Raw genomic sequence first — 18,124 nt, forward strand, 5'->3', positions numbered from 1 at the left:
ACACTTCTGTGGGTTTGTGCGATGGTCGTCCTCATCCATCCGCACCATGCATTTTAATGACAACCCCGCCGACAGGTCCTGCAGGGTTAAATCTAAAGGAAACCCTGTGTTAAAAAAAGAAGAAAGAATAAGAAACGAAATAAAGTCCAGTGGCAGCAAGATTCACATGCCAACGTACAACTTCTATTCATTTGGGCAAGAACATGTGAACGTGAATACTGAACATTTGCAATCTAGGCTGTGAGAGGGACATGTTAGAAGAGGAGCTATGTTGTCTATGCAAATGTAAGCAGTCTGAAAGAGCTGCTGACTAATGAACTGCAAGGTCTGTTTTTGATTGGCGTCTGCTCATAAAACATCACTGTCAGACTTCCACCTGCTTCACCTCTGGTCCAGGGTTTCACCATGGAGAGAGAATTTCTTTTTCTTTTCTTTTTTTGCTACATTCAGTTTTTTTATATAATCATAATGTACATCACTGCTTTTGAGGCACTGAGACAAATTAAGGCTGGTGAAGGACAGGAAGGATGATTCAACCCAAATCTAATTACAGAGAGTTGCTATCACTGAATGTGTGCTCTGTTACAATCTACATGCCCCAACAATATCTCACATTGAGTTTATTTTTGTTTATTTATCTATGTTGCACAAACATATCATTTAAAATATAAATAATTATTATAATTGGGATGTGCGAGGGAAAGGTATGAAACCCGAAAGGACCTAGCCTATATGAAAACTTCAAAAGTGAAATAACTAGTGACCATTATATGTAGGCCTGTCACAAATATTCCATTACCCCCTATTCCATTTATTTTGTATCTTCGTTAAGCGTTTCTATTCATCTGTATAAAAAACAGCTGGATGAAACTAACAGAAAGGTCTTATTTCGATCACTATTTCCTCATCATTTTCCACCGTTTAAGTTCTGACTGGTCCTGACTGGTTTAATGACACATGTGGAGAGGGAGAACTTATTATTTCGTGGCGCTTAATTTCTAATATTCAACAACCGCATCTCATCTACTGACATTAGCATCAAAGATTTAGTTGTAAAGCCAATGAATAGCTCTTCTTCATAAGGCGTATGGGTATTATTAAACTATGTTTAGGTTTATAATAATGGCAAAAAAGGTTTAGAAAAAGACTATTTAATTTGTTAATCACAATTATTTGTTTAGCAATTAATCCTCAAATAAAATTTCATGATTGTGACAGCCCTAATCATATGCCCATATAGACATTGCCTTTGTACACTACATACAGTATTATGTGCCTGAAACACCAATAATAGTGCTATCTGCTTTTTGCACCTCTCCAACAAGACAAAATAACGATCCCTTTGGACTCAGTGAATGCTTCCAGTGTCTCTTTTGTTCGGCCAAGCCTGGACACTTTGGCACCATCCACATTGTTTCAAAATATCAGGTGGCACTCAGCCTTGTGCCAGATTCCAGTTCTCCTCGTCATATTTAGCACAAGTGTGTAAATATGGGAGCCGTGCAAAAACCGAGAGTTTGCAGCACTGGTAAACTGAAAGGTGTTGTACTGTAATGCAGCATTTGCAAAAGCAGCTTTACATCACGGCGCGATACAGAGACAGCTCTTCTGGCGGAGACGAGCCACCCTCTGTATCTTCCCCTCGTTTCATCTTAGACACAGAAAATGCGAACATTAAAGGTGAACGAGTGCAGAGACCACACAGCTGCAGTGAGGTGAGGTCAAGGCACAGCCATTTACTAATAATAATTATGGTAATACAATCATTTTGGAAAATAATTAGTCACATCCTGTCTAACAAAATGTTTTGTCCTTACCAGTAACCCAAATTACTAATAAACATGTGTAGTATGTTCAACAAACATACTCTTAATCTGTCACAAAAGATGATACAATGTCTATGTGCCATACAGCGAGTGTAATAACAAGACCTGCTGTTCACAGCTCCACAGAGATACGAGTGGTTTCAATATAGGCCCAGTGATGGCACTGTGCAGTCAATACAAAACAAACAGAGCTACATCGCAGAAGCATGATGCAAAGAATGACTAGCATAGAGTGGAAGTCTATGCCAACTGATGTGATGTAACTATAGAAAAAAATATGAAACACACAGTTTCCTGCAGCAACCCCCAATCACATATACCTTCCATTGAGACCCATTCAAAAGCATTTAAATCTCACCGTCATACACATGCAAATGACAAACAAGAATCTGTACCAGGTTTACTGTAGCCCAGAGAATCCCATTCATGCCACCGCGCTCATTAACACACAATGCAACAGTATGAGAATGACACGGTGTATAGTGGGACAGATAATAGCAGGTTTTTGCAGGTTTGAGCTCCGACGCCACAAGCAAGGTCACAGCATCGGCGCTGTGATGGCACGGCGGCCAGTTCAACACAAACAGTACAACATTATTACAGGAGCAAAGCGAACAATGATTTGCAATGAATGCAACATAAAGCAAAGCAAATGACTCACAGTCACACTTGCAATGTGAATGTTAACTTGGGAGCAATGCAGAACACGCACCAGGCTCTTTCCTGCAGAAACGTCCATCACAGTGTTATTCAGGTGATCCATGATGTAGATATTTTCATCTGTTTACCAGCCAAAAACATCCTCACATTGGAGAAATGTTCCCCTGCCCTTTACTTTGATACGGCTCTACTTTGGTCCTCACTGTGCGCAAAATATCCTTATTCCTTTGAACTCTGAAAAACTTCAAGAGTTCTTTCCTTATGAAGCGACTACTTATGTTAGAAATAGGTGCTTCAGAGAAGGGCACCCACCAGTTCTTGCAATCTGCGCTAATAGAGATGCTTTTCCACCACAACACACTGGAAACACAAACCCATGAAAGGACAAATGAACTCCTCGGCCCCGCCTGAGGAAAGTTCACACCGAATGTCACATCCCAATTGACTGCACTGGAGTGCAGGTTAATTCCATTAAAGTCAATACAGCCAGTGTCACATCCAAGAGGGCGCATCCCTAAAATGACCCTTTAACACCACATGCAAACAAGCCGGCTGGAGTGAAATTACTAAAATACAATAAATCACATGTGATTCCGAGATCACCATCAGGCAAGTATATAAGCAGGGTTTAATTCAGAAATACACATGATCAACAGCAAAACCTAATGCATGTATGAATCTAGCTTATGCAAAGCTTCCTATAAAGACATCATCTCATTCATCCAACAGTTTACAGCTTCACAGGCAGAGTTGGGGCCAAGGCTGTGAACAGAGTGATGGCTCAAGTAAAAAAAAAAAAAAAAAAAACACACACACACAATTTCACAACATCACAATAGCAGCATTGGGAGAACAGTTCATCCGCTTACAGCGCCACATACAGTACACAAGTAAACGCACATAATGCATACAGTAGCATGGCACGGCGGCCCAAACAACACAAACCACATCAGCAAAATCCAAACAGCACACTTACTATGAGGTCATCTTCTTCTTGGAGGTCTACACGAAGCCTGTGGCGTTGCAGTTGTCTTCCTGTCTGGAGGATGGACGGTGTTCTCCTCTGCAGGACTCTCGGCAGACTTTTCTTCGTCCCTCTTGGCGTTAGCTTCGGGTGTGTCTTCAGCTAATTAGCAACAGGTGGAGGTTTCAATTGAAGCCAATGATGCAGCAGTTTTTTAGGCGTCACCTGCTTGTTCAGTTGTAGACAGTCAAGTGTTGAAAACAGGAAACGTTGACATGACAGGTGTGTGTCTCAGCTGCTGTTTGGCAGAGTTCATACAGCCTGGTGGCGCAGACTTTTCATGTCGGAGTTAGCTCAGGTGTGTTTATGCTAATTAGCATGGCGGAGGATTGTTGTTGTTGCAGCTCCTGAGTCGCTACCTGCTCGTAAAGCTGTTCAGAACAGGAAGTTATAGCATGACGGATATACATGTCTCAGCGACAACTCTGCACGATTATATTGTCCATTAGAAGGACAAACCATACATTTCAAGTGTTCAAATAGCGCGCCAATAAACCGTTGACGCACACACACAACACGCGTCACGAGCGCTGACGCAGATGACGCACGCACTTCTTCGGTCGTTTGTAGTGGAGCAGCTAAACTGTGCTGCGTGCTGCCCCCGCTGACTGGAAGCTGTATAGCATCTAAAATTATTATAAGCCTACAGTTTTTCACAGTTGTTAAAACACATTTTTTGAATCCTCCTGTCCTTTTCTCAGAATTGTAAACACAAAACTCTTTTCTCACACTACATTCACAAAACCTCTGGTTCTTTTTGCAAAACCATACCATCGCCTCAAAATATTTTCACCTGTGCTAAACACCAAACAGTGTTGTCAGATCTTGCACTAAGTGGTCAAAATAGAAACACTGCTGAGCAGTCATTATACACTACACCAAAAAATGGAAAACACAGTGTTCAGGGCATGAAGCCCATGGAGAAATGTTTGCTGATCACATTACATTAATAGCACATGCATTTTCTGTCTCCAAAACTAAAGGGGAAAAAAAGATTTCACAACTCTGTGGATTTAGCATTTACCTACTCTGCATTCATCAAACATAAACTATAGTAATAGGTACTGTGAAAAAAAAAAAATTTCATCATCATCCTGAAATTGATCAATACAGAAAGTCTACAGCCTATAATGCAATGGTGTATAAAAATCAAAAGACTGTACAATTGATCATGCAGTCATTGAGCAGTCTGGCAATTCTACAAAGTGAATGTGCAAAATATCTGTAATATAATGTAGGCTACAGTACAGTAAGTACAGACTGTAGCCTACCTGTTATCTTGTCTAAAATCTCCAGATTATGGACACAGAATCTGAAGTTTGGTTGGACCCTCTGGCCTCCCTCATTGTCATGCATGCACAAGGACATGGTCTATGACAGTAGACTGAATGTCATCAGAAACGATACTGGTTGTCACATCATGAGAAACAAGTGTGATAAATTTTGAGTCGTTGTGTTTGACGGATGATATGTGTGTTTTAATTGTGTTTATGTTTTTCCACTTGTTGTTACCATTATGCATCACAAGTGCATCACAGTGACAACCGTGTTTTTTGCATGAGGATTGTGTCTGCCGTTTTACTAGGTGAAGATAGTTTATGGTTTTCTCAAAAGGATGTTCAATTCAGTGAATGAGTTTAGACAACTGAGCAACTGATTCACACAACAGAAATTAGTGTTGTAGGAATTCAGAAAAACTGTAATAACGCCTGTTATTTCAAATTCTTAGTTTGTAATGATAATTAAAAATCGAAATTGTTTAACAAAAAAGTTTAAATGATACCAGATATTAATATTGAACATTACCACACACACACATTGTCACCCAGGAGGTAAATAAGATTCAGCACACTACATTATCTGTATGAAGCAACTGTGGCTCAGTGTGCTACTCTTTTCCTGTTTCCTATTTTCCCAACACATAATACTTAAAACCAGCCTTGCTGTGCCTTCGCAGTCTAATTTATTATTTATGAGAGGAATGATTATTAAGCACAAAGAGAGCCCCACTGTGTATGTGTGCACGTTCAATAAACAGGTTAACATTGTGGGGCACAGCTATTGTTAAAGTCTTAATGCAGAAAGTATCCACAAGGAGAAAACACACATTTATTTCTTCAGTCTGGATGCTGTTATTCCCAAGGTTGAGTTGACATAAATCTCTGCATTTTGCAACAGCCTATAAATTCACAAGATGATAACTCAGATCTAAGTAGACTGTTGGCAAAATTTTTGCCCCATCTCAGCTGCCACTAGTAGCCTGGCAGTGTCACGCAGATGGCGCTTTATGTATTCATAATTGTCCAAACATTGTAAGAACCTCTCAGTATTTGGATCCGGTGCACTCTAATTAGCTTTATGCACATAAATAAAGTACTCAACATTTACCACCCTGCAAAACCTGTGTGTCAGTGTGTGTACGTGTGTGTCAGTGCTCCTTTGACATAATGTATGGGCCCTGCTTGTAGGCGGCTGCTCGCATCAGTGTGGGTGAGCCACTGTCCATTACCCTACCAGTATTCAGCATTGTGTCATGAGGGTGCTCTCAGCTGTGCCAGAAAATCATCAAAATATTTACGACCTTTCCCAGCAGAGTTGTAAAACCTGCAAAACTTAATATGCTTGATGAAATAAAACTGTTCAAGATAGGATACATTTGTTATTCCTTGAAATGATTTGCAGGCAGCACAAGTGATACATCTGCAGAGGTGAATGTGATTTACTTTGTTTGTTTCAATGGTGTTTACTAGGAGCACTACCATACGAAAACAGACCATTCTGAGTAACCTCACAGACTGTAATATATACATTTTACATTTATTGTCAGTTTGTGGCATCTTATGAGACATACAATCTTTTGTTTCACGTCCAGCATGTAACAGTATGCTGTGGCTAATTAGCCTTTCCAAAATGCATAAAAATTCAATCAGTTAAAAAAAGGATAAGAACAAAAACAGAAAACAATACAGAGATTGTTTCATATATAACTGCAGCTAATGACGCATGCCAGCATTTTTTGGATTCCTCCTTGTATACAAGTAATTATACAAAAAATCTGTCACGCTTTCCTGCATAGCTTATACACTGTCTGATTTTCATAATGATGGCGAGAGAGAGAGACACCTATCAGGTCCCTTGGCAAGCACTGAGGATTGGCATTGAATAAATTAATAATTTTTGAATGACAATGACACCGGGTACCAGCTGCCTCGAGGTGCGTCTGAGAGAAAACAGATCAATCCCTCCAGCCTGACGCCTCAGAAGTGGACGATCCACCAGTGGGAAAAATAAACAAATACAGGATAATACTGATCGAATGAAATATCATGCAGTGAATGAATATCTAGAGACATTTCCAATCTGAATATTATTACACCTTGGTGGCTATTACTTTAATAGGAAGTGCTAGACTCTGACTAAGTGCTGGAATCGCTGTGTTAGATCTCACAGACGCAGAGCATCACTCTACAAACGCTCCACGTTGTGACGTTGGCAGTGTGCCGCAACAAACTCCTTACGTTTGGATGAAAGGCTCAGACAGATGTTTCAGTTCTGAATTGTATAGAAACTGTTCCCCCATCACACAACGGATGACATATTCTGCTACTATACACAACAATAGACTGTCTTGTGACGAGATAAGATAGTGAATAAGAGAATATTTTCAAAATAAGGTCCATTCACAAGTGTCTTCTCTGGTTTCCAGGCAACGTGGGGGTGTCAGTGAGGTCACTGTGCACAGCTGCTGTGCTAAAAAGAAATGGTTAAAGTACATAACATTTGTTTTTACAGTAACATCTTGACTGTGTTTTTTTCTGTATCCATGGACAGAGACAAATTCACTACCTCCTGTTTTCCATTCTGGGTTAGTAAAACTAACTGATCTCTGGCTCTAGCTTAATACACTCAAAAAAGTTTGACCATTGTCTACTTAAAAAAATTAAGGCAACAAAGTGACAATTAATATAATTGAATAGAATTTAATTACTTCAACTTTGATTAAAAACTATTGATTTAATTAAGTAAATTTAAACAAAACTATTGAATAAATATTTACTAGGTATCTGAAGAAAATTAAGTTAGATTTACCAAATATCTGTGATAAAGTGATTTAGATTTACTAATTAATTAGGTGGAATTGATTTAGATTTACTAAATATGTGGATGATAATGCTTTATATTCACTAATTTTATGTGTGAAATTGAGGCTATCTTTCTAAATATTTGGTTAAGAATGATTTGGATTAAATAAATGAAATAAGTTATATCAACTTATAATTGGTACCACATGACTTAAAATCTATTTAATGTTATTAATTGTCACTTTGTTGCCATAATTTATTTATGTTGAATCTACTCAATACCATGTCTTCTTGTTGCAAGAATTTACTGAAAGTCAGTTAACAAATTACCATGTAGGAAAACAGCAGGTAAACATTTATTTATGCAGCTTTGTTTACATACACATTTTAACATTTTTCAAAAAGATTTCTTTTTGGTAAAATGCAAAAATACAAAGACATAGAGAGGAAGGCAGTATAAAAAAACAGACATAATGTATACAATAAGGATATGTATGCTGACAATCTGTTTATTATGTATTTTGATCAAAGCTAATTCTCAAGTGGTCTCATGTTCACAAGGAAAGATCAGAGAGATCTATAAATGTAAATATAAAGTGCAGAATGACCTTTGACCTCTGCCCATAACTTGTTGCTGTTGCATGCACAGAAGGACTTTTGGGTGTGATTCACGGTAGGTTTTTTTAAACTGCAAAAGCCTTTAAAATGTTTGCTGAAATTATAAAAAAGGCAAATATGTTTTTTAACAATTAAAAGAAATCAAAACATCCCTGTGCTGACTGGCTCAAGTCTGGGATAAAGGTCAGGTACTTTTGCTTGGTTCTTCATTAACTAAAGTGGCACCCAAATCATTATGTCCAAACCAAATTCCTCCATTAAAACATGCAACATCCCATGCAACACAGCAGCAAGTTATGCCAATATTGAGTCCTTAAAATTATATCCCTCCCCTCAAATGACTATGACAAACTAGAACTGCAGCACTGAAACTCAGGCAAAGCATTGAAGTAAACCATTTGACAGTGACTTAACAATTCCGCAATCTTTGAAACATCAACAACTACATCAGATAAAACAGATGTATATGTATATTTCCAAATTTTCTGGAGCTATGAGGCCTGCAAGCAGAGTGATAAAATATTTCTGGAGAACAACAACCACTTGTGTGTCTGCCTATGTGAAAGTGGACTGTGTTTCTGAAAGGCTTCAGAAGTGTACCTGAGCTCCTTGGGATAGGCAAGATTCACTATGCGTCAAGCCAATGAGCATGGCACAAGCCTTTGGAAAGTTACCCAGAGCTGTTAGGACCTTTGTTCCGATGTCCTCAGGTCTTCTGACAGATTAGTTTGGATGCTGTTGATTTTCATCGCTTGCCACACTGTCTTCATCCTACGTATAATAACAAGAACATTTTGTATTTTAGACTGTACAGCAGAGAGACAGAGACAGACTTCTTTACATATTAAAATGTATTTTCAACTTACATCATACTCTTTAAGGAGCTGAATCCCCAGGGTACAACATCGGACAATAACAATGTCTCTGGTTATGTTGATGGTAGGAGCCTGAAATAACATACAAATGTCTGAAATTAAAAAGTTATGCATACAGTCACAGGCTAACATGTCCTCCTGTAGATTTAATATAAATATAAATTAAAAAAACATATGGTCAAAGTTACAATACCTTCAGTAGGATAGTCTGCCACCTCAGTCCCATGGTCCCGCCCTTTGAATGGTGGAGGTTCAGAAGAGAGTATTCATCCAGCTTGGACATGTGATTCTGTGAAACTCATCCTGAATATGAACGACAAATGATGTAGCCTGTAAACCACATTTGATCTTGAAAATACCCAAAAACATGATATATGAGATGACGATAACTTATTTTATATCAAATTGTTGACAAATCACAATTGCAATACATAGCCTACAGTGGTCTTGAATTGCTGATTATGCGTGCATCTAAGAAATGCATAGCTTTAAGTCATTTGGATAAATTGATATTTTAAGCACAAACTCAGAGGGGGTGATATGAAAATAAACTAAACGAGTAATAAAAGTTTAGACTTACTTTTCTATGTACAGTAAGGTCCATAATTATTTGGATGGCAATCATAACATATGTTTTCTGTTCCTCAGGCCCTGGAGGGGGATAAAAAACAACAACATGTTTGTTTTTATGTCTGCTTGTGATAGACTGCCACACGGTCATCACCTATTCACATGATAACAGGATAATAATATAATTTTGTGACCAGAATTTTTCGTGCCAATAAATTTTTTTATAAAATACATTTAAAAGGCGAGTCTTGGCGTGGCCATAGTAGGAAAAAACATTTTGTGACCAGGTAATTTGGTGCGGATGTAACACACAAGCCTCTATCAAAAAATACCAGAGCATGACGCCCTGTAAACATAATGCCAGACAATGATTAAATAGAAAGAAAGACTGAAAAAATGCTGCAGTGTTTACATGTGTCGCAGCTACCGATACCCTACCCCCCCACCCCAGTACAGTACAGTACAACCGACACAGGGTGCAATAAATAAACTCTTATTTACTCACTCCTCAAAAAAACGTGTGCCTTCTCGCTCGACCGTTAGCGTCTTTAGAGGGTAAAAGCGGTGAAGGGGTGAAGCTCTGATTTTGAATCGCGATATTAAACTTAATACAATGCTGTTAAACTTGTTAGATAACTTGCAGTAATGCAAAACAGTGTTCAACTGCTGGAGCAATGTTGTAATAAAGTGTCTTTATTGAAGCTTCTTACCTTGAGCAGATGACAGACAAGACGGTGTTGGCTGTGGCAGACATGTTGGTGTGGTGCCTCAGGCGGAAGTGTAGCTACGGCGATTAACACCAAAGAGTTCCCATTGAGTAGAATTTATTAATTTTTCGACTTTGTTGACTTTACTGATAAAATATAATTAAATCTTACTCAGTGATTTTGAGCTGATATTATTCAAACAAAAATGAGTAAAATGCAATTGATAAATAGTTCAAATTTGATTAAATCAACATAATAATATACCAAACTGCACAAAGTCATTTTTTTCATGTATAGGTTACTAGTTTTTATTTTGTAAATATTAATTTAGCCCAGTCACACTTTTTAGAGTGTAGGTCTACTATACTAACTCTCAGCAAGCACACAAATAAGCTTGTATCCCAAAATGTCAGACTGTTCATTAACATTAGGTAACCTGGGTTATTGTTATGGGGTCGGGCATCACAAATTGATGCTGTTCTAGGGAAATGTGAAATATGAAAAATTTGAATAAAAAATGTTTTTTTCAATGTCAGACTGACTGACTTATTGTACTCACCCCCTTCTAGTCTATTTGCATGTTAAACCTGTAATAACAGATATTCTGAAAACCTGGCCACAGTTAAATTAAGTTATATAACAAACTTGTTAGAAAGCAGTTGCTATCTATACTGTATATCCATTAGATTTGGACCACTCTTTACATTAACTATGAGTTTTCAAAGTTTTGTCTCCCTGATGAACATTAATTTAATTCCAATATTTACTCTCTTCTTGCTAAATTTTGGTTTCCACCAGCTCCTTAGGGAAATACCTGTTACTTAAGCAGTTAAATGCTCCACTATGTTAATCAGCTAACAGCTTACATTGTCTGTTTCAGTGGAGTTCAAAGAGCTGACGTGCTCCTTAGAGCTGAGAGAAGCTGCAGTCTGGGTTTCATTGCTACAAGCACCCGTTTCACACACAAGTTGTCATGTGATCCACTGTAAATATTAAAAAGATAATCATAACCACTGCAGTGCTCGATGTAAATTTAATAAGTACATGGCATCTACGGCCATGGGAGAGACTCATAATAACAGGCTTCAAAATCCACCATAATGTCAAACTTTTTATGCATTCTCTCAAGTAGCAGAGCATCCTAACTCATCAGCATCATCCACTTGTTTATGTAACACGGGGGCCACAGTAATTATGCGAGTACACCATTGTAATTTATGGGAAACGCGTCCTATTTTGATGTAGAAGGATTAAGAAGCCTCCAAGGCTTTTTGACACCAATTCACACAGGAAAGAATGCAAAACATTCTCCGCATGTCACCGACAGCCAGATCTGCATCAACAACATTGTGCTGGGGAAAAGATTACACTGATGATGAGCGCGTTCAATGAGTGTAGTCATCCAAACAGTTTGTTACTTTTTTTCTTGATGTAAAGCAGCGAGTTGTCTGGCCTCATTTCTACAAAACTGTTCCCATTCCATCTGCTGGATTTATTGAACAACACTATAAAAGTATTAATAAGTAATAATAATAACAAAAAAAACCTTGTTCCACCTGTAAATTCATACTATGTAATTCATAATTATTGGAGTAAAATCATATACAATCCAAGACAAGGGTTTTAACTGTACTGCACCTTGTAGCTACACTGTACCAAGATGAAATAGCTATTTCACAAGAAAGTCCTCATATCAAATAATTGCATAATAAAACGTAATGTCCAACATAAGAGTGACATAAAATATTCAGGGGTACAATTTGAACATTCTCTCTGTACAGCTTCTTTTAAAATAAAAAAAATAAAATAAAAACCCACCACTTCAAATTAATATAAAATGATGCCGGAGGGTGGGCAAGATTTATCTGAACTAAACAGACATTGCTCTTTGGGCAATGAGTCTTCACTGTCATCTTTTCACAGGAACAAAAAAAAAATCCCTCTGCTCCCACTTAAAACATCAGCAACTCTAACCATGTGGGCAGAGTAAATAAAACGCTTTGACAGAATGATACCGCTTCTCTAGCCTGACCCTCAACCCCAGTGTGCTTGTTTTCCTTCTCTGCAAACTTTTGCGTAGGTTTGGCTTGTCAGTTTCCTCTGTATGTGTGTGTGTCTGTCTGTCAGTGTGTGTGTGTGTGTGTGTGTGTGTGTGTGTGTGTGTGTGTGTGTGTGTGTGTGTGTGTGTGTGTGTGTGTGTGTGTGTGTGTGTGTGTGTGTGTGTGTGTGTGTGTGTGTGTGTGTTTGTGCGTGTTTTTTTTAATTAACATCAAACCAAAGCAAACAAATTTGTTTTTGTGATATCCCACTCAGCAGTGCACTGGGTCTCCTTTGGGAAACACAAAAAAACTCCTGATAGTTGGATTGACACAATAATTATATCAGAACTGTGGTTCTATTCACATTAGTTTTTCAATCCACTGGTGCAAATTATGACAGAAAAAATTGCATAAATGCGCAAGCACTCAAGTCACTGTTGAGTTCTTAAGTTACAAAACTGTAATATTACCACTTTGCAAAAAGTTGAGGAAAAAAAAGGAGTAAGAATCAGAGCACGATGCCGGTTGAGCTTTTGACCTGTTCTGCTCAGTTGGCCTGTGGATCAATAAATTGTGGGACATCAGTGTTGTTCAGGAGGCGGAGGAGCTGTGCATATAGATAAAGCTCAGACCATGTCACTGTGAAAAGATAGATATTTTTTCATCACATCATTCTTTCATTTATATGTGCGTTTTCATTGCCTTTTGTTGGCTTTCCTTTCCGAGGAGAAATTCTATAAATAAAAACTTGTGACCTGAAGTTAAAGCAACAACATAATTTATCTTGTAAGCATAACAGCCCTGGAGCGTGGTATTGAATTAAAAAATTAGTTCAGCATTTTGGTAAGTACGCCAATTCGCTCTCTTCGCCTACAGCTAGGAGAGAAGATGGATGCCGCTCTCGCGTCTTATGCTAAATATGAAGCTACGGCTAAGCTACGCTAACCGGCTTTTTGATGTTTCTTCATATTTACCTTAGAGACATGAGTATGAGGACAATCAACTCATCTAATTTATAGAAAGAGAGTGAATAAGTTCCCAAAATGTTGAACTAGTCCCTTAAAGAAGTGCATTATAACTGCATAGACCCTGTATACTGTCACATTCTTTACTCATATTGATGAGGCCTTTTTGGTTTATTATTCTGAAATTCAAAATGTACTTTTTGACACATTTTTTTTTCTTTTACTTTTATTAGTTGCTATAAAGGAAAAATATGGATATTGATTTCTTGTCACATGAGCACTGCAAAGAGATTTTTATATTTGCAACTGACAATCTGTGGTGTGGACCCATAATTGAAAGGCTTATTTAAAATGGATTTGGGCTGTAATGGAAAAACATAACACATTCTTTTAAGGTTCATAGCGCGGAGATAGACTCAATGAAAGTGTGTCACACAGCATAATCCCAGTGATTGTGTGCTCTGCCCAGGATGGTGCCATTGTTTCATGGATCTGTTGATGGCTGGTTTCCAGCACAATCTCCTTTGTCACATCTCCAGCTCATCATCCCATCTCTCTCTTTCTTTCCTGGAAGCAGCCCTCTTATCTGGCTTTGCCTCTTCTCTTTCTTCCATTGCTTTAATGCATCTTGTCAGATTGAGTGTCTCTGAGTCACAACTCTCTCATTTTTGGATTATAGACCCCTCGAGGGTTTTTTTTCTCCCCTGCATCGCCGCCTCTGCTCTTTTTCCTCTTCAGCTCCCTTTTTTTTTATCCCATCCTCCCCCTGTTTTTTCTTCTTCTCCTTAGATAGTAGGCCAGTATTCCCAATAAGCCTCTTATCCCAAACCCTCACCTCCATCTCTCTCTCTCTGTGGGCTTGATGATTGGAGCAAGACATTCATGATATTCAAGAAAAGTTCATATGTTACTCAACCTTTTTCTGTCTTTCTGCACAGGTTGGAAAGGGTGGGCAGGGGTCTTCATCTCCTCAGGGATTCATACGACTGCCGTGCACAGGGTTACCAGCCCTGCTTTGAGGGCAGTGGCCCTGTGGATAACCCTGTGTGTACGTGATGTAGTCACAGAGTGGTTATGGGATGTCTGTGTCTCCTGTGTGTTTCAGAATGAGAAGACACTGCATACACTTGCTGCTGCAGTAAAACTATAGGTAAACAGTACAGTGGCTCTGAAATCTGAATGCACTGCGACTTAAGGAAACATGCAAAGACACAAATGCACTGCAAAAACTTACAATAGGGGAAAATATACAATGCACTGCAAAAACTCAACACAACAGAAGTGTTTCTGGTGATACAAAAAAGTGATAAACCAGTGCACAACTTTGTTGGCTCCCTGAAACCACTGTCTGACTAATGAGACGGTTTTCAGAAATTTTCCTTGCATGTGTTTTTTTTTTTAGTTGCAGTACATTTAGCTCTCCGGGCCACCGTAAGTCAGTGCAACTTGTGGAGGTGACCTGAAGTTTGCAGGACTGAGAGCTAGTTAGCAGCTGACTCGTGGATCAGGCTAACTACAGGCTAAGTCAACTGCAATAAAAGATAACAACACCTACCAGTGCTTATACTCGGCCTTCAGCATTCAACTGTGCAATGTGAAAGAAAATCTGTATCATGGTACAGTTGATTAATTAAGAGACACAATAAAGTGACAAACCCGGCTAAAAACTAAGGCTAAGCTAACAATACATATTTGCAATAACATCTGAATCATCTAATATTGATGTTATAATAAACCAAACAAACTCACCACTAACAGGTAGCCTACCTGCCATCAGAAACTCTGAAGTCAAGAAGCATTGAACAAAAACACACCTGACAGTCCGTCACTTTTTTGTGTCCCCAGAAACACTGACGTTATGTTGTGAGTTTTTGCGGCGCCTTTGTCTCTTTGCATGTGTTTTGTGGGTTGAGCTATCAGGGCCACAGTGCGTCCCACTGAGACGAGCTGACGGCATTTGCAGTGGGACTGAAAACTAGTTAGCGGCTAACTTATAAACCAGGCCGACTGAACTCCCAGCTGTGATTTGGAGTCAACGGCATGAAAAGATAACAACACTTATCAGTGCTCACACTTGGCCTTCAGTGTTCAACTGTGCCAAGTGAAAGCAAATGCGTATCATCATCTCTCCCTCTGCTAAACCAACAGCTTCACCAGTACGTGTGAGTCCCGGGCACCAAAATAAAGCAACAACTCAGCAGGAGCGGCCTACTTTAGCCGGCAGTGCGATGTGCTTCCATTTGACTGATTTCACAACTCTGAAGTTCCAGGAAGACTTAGCTGAACGGTCTTGAGGGTCCAGACCTCAGAGAAAAAAGATCAACTCCACTTCTTTTTATCCTTAATGTCTTTGGTTTCACTTGTAACAATGCATTTAAAATATTCATAAAGGGACTGAGAGCTACAGAGGGCATTTGTGTTTCTGCATCACCAGACCCAAGGAATTTCCCCACTTTTGTTTTTCATCTAGAATAATGGGATTTATGTCATTAACGTAACTGGTTCAAACTACAATCACCATCAGCTTTTACTTGTAACGATGCTTCAAACGAAATCACACACATAAGTCACGGTGAGATGATTCTTTGTGGTTTCTTAGCGAGGTTCATTGAACCGCCGGCTTTTATTAGGATTTTTGTACTTCAACCGTTTTTTTTTTTCTTTCTTTTCGTCTCTGCAGGAGGTTGTGTTTGTTAATTTCTCACATCTCTGCACAGGATGGGGAATGCTGCCAGGACGTTCCTGTCTTGACCCTCCTTCCCCCCCGCCTGCCACACACTTGTCCCCCCCCTCCCTCACTCAAGCTCACTACCCTATGGTGCAGCGATGCTAAGCAGACGGCTGTCCAGACTCCCCAGATCATAACATGGGACTCACACTGGGAGAGGCGTGTGGGGAAGTGGCTGTGAGTCAGTGGGTGCCCCCTGTGTTTGCTGACATTCATCTCCATATGTCACGACCCCGGGCCAATCAGAAGCCGTGCATGTCGATTTGACTTTGGGGAGACAAACAAAATGCAGTTGCCCCGTGGCGGCTTGCATGTTGCACATTTATTATCTCACCAGATAAGATTGTATCACCCACAGACACACTTCATTTCCATTACCTATCAGATGAGTTTACATTTTTTTTGCCCATTTTGCACTATGCACACTGATCTAATACAGGCAGGGTAAAACACTGTTTAGACGACACAATTCACAGTGAAGGAATTTCAAACTGCAAACGAACCCCCTCAAATCTTAAATGAAAACGACCGGCTCTTGTACCGACTCCAATTACATTTTGGCATATCTGTATGAGAATACATACTCCAGAGCAAATTAAACCCCTTGCTTAACCAACCTCCCCCCTAGCAATTCAATTCTATGCAGTGCTGAAATCACTTCCCTGACTGCTCTGCCAATCTCTCCATATGAGGAGAGAGATTCACTCCAGTCTATTTCTGAAAGTCTAATAAGATGAACCCCTCACACTTGCCATGCTTAGATAAGGAGTCGCTTGAGTGTGTTGAAGTGTTTACCATGGCTCAGGCTTGCCTTCCATATACACAATACCTCCTCCAAATGTCTTAACCCTTTCCTGAATCTTGAGCAAATTCACCACTGAGCTGAATTTGAAATCCATAGCTTCTGTGCTCTTTCCTAGGGTAACAGCTCTCATTCTTTACATAACACGTCATATTTCATTCCAGTCACAGCCAGTGTTTAGGCTGTTCATTGACAGAAATGCTGGGTAACTATAGTAACACTTCAGGGATGACCTAAGGGGAGACTGGCCTGACATAAAGTGGGAGAACATAAAGATTTTGTTCAATTGGTGCTCTTCGGCCTTCCATATTATTATTAACCCTGTTATCAGCCTGGAGGCATACAGTTTCACTCTGTTTATCCAACCCTTCTATTACTCAGTGCCCATAGGCCATGCTGCCATTTTACTCATTTGGATGCCTCAACTTCTCGCGCTCTGCGACTCCCTCATGAGCGTGAAATTCCCCGCGCAATAGCTGGCATTTAAGCTGTTTTGAGGAGGCTGTGTTAAAAAGTGCACGAGCAAATTGGAGCATGTTAGTTGTTCATTAATGAAATTAGTTTTTTTCAACTGCGTAGGGAGAGGTTTGCAAACATGGCTCTGCCTGCGTGATCATTTCAAGCTCCAAAGTCTTTCTAAAATGTCTTCTATCCCTGATAAAGACTTCATCCTGTCTTCCTGGAGTTACTTCTCCTCACGATTTTTGAAGCTCAACGTCAACTCCCATCTTTTGATGATATGTGTGCATATTTTGAGAAATATTCCAGCAATTACTAGTGTCTATTTATAGCCATTGATTGCACAGGAGGCACAATCAGGCTGTTGCCGATGTAGCAGAACTGCATGGGTTGATTGTTCTCTTTGAGCTACTAGTTCTCTTTTATTATTGCTGGTGATTGCTACAGAGTGGGTTCAGTCATGGGCGCACCTTCACGCGCACACACACATGGCTCAACCTCGACGACTCCTTCAGTATGACCTCAAGTAATCAACGTAACCCCTTTTTGGAATGACTGTGTGTTTTGATTTGAGTCAAGCAGAGTAGAGTCGGCCACTATTTAATCTACTTGGCTTCTAGGTTGTAATCCTCTTTCTTCGACTCTGACCTCCAAGGCTTACGACACAAGACTGAACACACCGATCTTATTCAGATGAGATACAACAATAATAATAATCATCATCTCTCCTCCTTCTGTCCTGTGCCCCCTGTCTGCACCACACGCCACC

General features: G+C 39.4%; 1 long non-coding RNA gene across 1 annotated transcript; it reads right to left on the reverse strand.

The window, feature by feature from the left end:
• Positions 1–8,695: 8,695 nt before the first annotated feature.
• LOC311003289 lies at positions 8,696–9,797 on the reverse strand. Its single transcript, XR_014596262.1, has 4 exons — positions 9,666–9,797; positions 9,279–9,388; positions 9,077–9,157; positions 8,696–8,981 (listed from the first exon to the last, which is right to left on the reverse strand). It is a non-coding gene; the product is annotated as an uncharacterized lncRNA (long non-coding RNA).
• Between the last annotated feature and the right edge of the window lie 8,327 nt (positions 9,798–18,124).

This window comes from Trachurus trachurus (genome assembly GCF_905171665.1).
Source record: "Trachurus trachurus genome assembly, chromosome: 20".
NCBI lineage: Eukaryota > Metazoa > Chordata > Actinopteri > Carangiformes > Carangidae > Trachurus > Trachurus trachurus.